The following is a 1,983-nucleotide window of genomic DNA, read 5'->3' on the forward strand; positions in this document are numbered from 1 at the left end:
ATTCAGATTTCACCAGTTTTTCCACTGTTTTTTTTCTGTACTAGGATTTAATCCAGGATCTCATATTGCATTTATTACTTATGTCTTCTTAGTCTCTTCTAATCTGTGATAACTTTCAGTATTTCCTTGCCTTTTATGACCATGAAACATTTGAAGAATACTCTGTAAAACATCCCTCATTTTGGGTGTGTCTGATGTTTTTTTCATGTTAGATTTGGGTAACATATTTTGGGGAGAAACAGCACAGAAATGAGTATCCTTCTCATATCGGGGGGTATATGATAACAACGTGGCTCATTGCTAATGATGTTAATCTCAATTGCTTTGTTAAAATTATATTTGCTATGTTTCTCCACTGTAAAGTTCCTATTTCTCTTTCCCCTTTTCATACTCTATTTTTGGAAGCAAGCCGCTAAGTTCAGCCTCCTCTTAAAGGGAGAGAAATGAAGCTCTACCTTCTAGAGGAAGAAGTATCGAAAAACTCATGAACATATGTTAAACCTACCACAGTAATTAATATAAATTTAGGAGAGGATACACTGAAGTTATTCTAGCATCCTGTTTCTTCTAAAAGTTTCACTCACTAATGTTAGCATTCATCCATGAATTAGGCCTGCAGTATTATTTTGAATTTTTCTGTGGGAAAGATTTGTCTTCTTTTTATTTAATCAATCATTTTTATCAGTATAGACTTACAGATATTTATTTTCTTCTTTAGCTTATTATTCAATCTTATCATTATTTATTTTGTTGCTCAAATTGTTCTACCTTTGGCCATTGAGAGGTACTAGAATGCAGTGTTTAGCTACAGTTCTTTTTGTCTTTACTCTCACAGTTTCCTGACAATATTTTAGAGCTCAGTTTTCTCCTTGTCTCATCCTTCCCAAGTCCACTGACTGATTGTTAAATGTGCCTTCTTTTCTGGGAATGATGTTCCAGGCGTCTCTGGCCTTAATGTGCTTAATCATGGAATCCATTACCTGCACTGGTGCTTAGCTCTGATGCCAGACTCCTGTTCCTTTTGAATCAAGAGGCCTTGTCCCTTCACTTCATAAGTTACATAAATGTCTAATCACTGTATTGTACACCTGAAACTAATATAATATCATATGTCAACTGTAATTGAAAAAAAAAATTTAGAAAAAGAGAGGCCTCATCCTTGGTGTGGCTGAGGAGGAAAACTGTTCCTGTGATCCTGACTTACCACTATTCCATTGTCTATGGTTGAGGTAGTTACAGGAGATTGTTTCCTAAACAACAGAAACCTAGCCTCAAAAATGTAAAATCTTTACACGTTAGGTTATTTTCATGAAAATAGTTCTAAAAGGTACCATGAATTTCCCAAAGCAAAATGAACCTGGTAGATCGTTTTTTTTTTTTTTTTTTAACCTCTCCAGGTAGCATTAAGAACATTTCCTTATCTACAGCCATGCCACCCTGAACATGTCCAATCTCATCTGATCTTGGAAGCTAAGCAGGGTCAGGCCTGGTTAGTACTTGGATGGGAGATAACCTAGGAATACCAGGTGCTGTAGGTGCTAAAAAAAAAGGAACATTTTCTTTAAAATTCAATTTTTTATGAAGTAATGGACTCAAGAACTCAGGAATTGAATGAGAGCACAGGATTAGGACTCCAAAAGTTTTGGAACTTTTGTCTAGGTCCTCTAGGGCAAATCCTTGAGGCTCTCTGTCTTTCCTTTTCTCCTTATATTTAAACTTGGCATGACAACTTTTTTCAGAACTTTCAGGTATGACTATTTCTTTTTTATTTTTAACTTCAAGGGCAACAGATGGTTTATATCCTTTTAAACTTACTGACAGAAACACTTTACTATAAAGAAACTAAGTGGAACATCTGGGATCTCAGGGAGACCTACTTTTTCCAAATTTTCTGTCCTTTGCATTACTCTAAACAGGGACAAAAATATATATTCTTACATACATTACTAAAGTATTAGAAGAATGAAATAACTAAACTTTGAA

General features: G+C 34.8%; 1 pseudogene; it reads left to right on the forward strand.

Moving 5' to 3' along the window:
• The first annotated feature begins 1,419 nt into the window (after positions 1 to 1,419).
• On the forward strand, positions 1,420 to 1,538 carry LOC118614628 (annotated as a pseudogene).
• Positions 1,539 to 1,983: the final 445 nt, after the last annotated feature.

The sequence above is a fragment of the Rousettus aegyptiacus genome, unplaced genomic scaffold (assembly GCF_014176215.1).
Source record: "Rousettus aegyptiacus isolate mRouAeg1 unplaced genomic scaffold, mRouAeg1.p scaffold_m13_p_2, whole genome shotgun sequence".
In the NCBI taxonomy this organism is placed as follows: domain Eukaryota; kingdom Metazoa; phylum Chordata; class Mammalia; order Chiroptera; family Pteropodidae; genus Rousettus; species Rousettus aegyptiacus.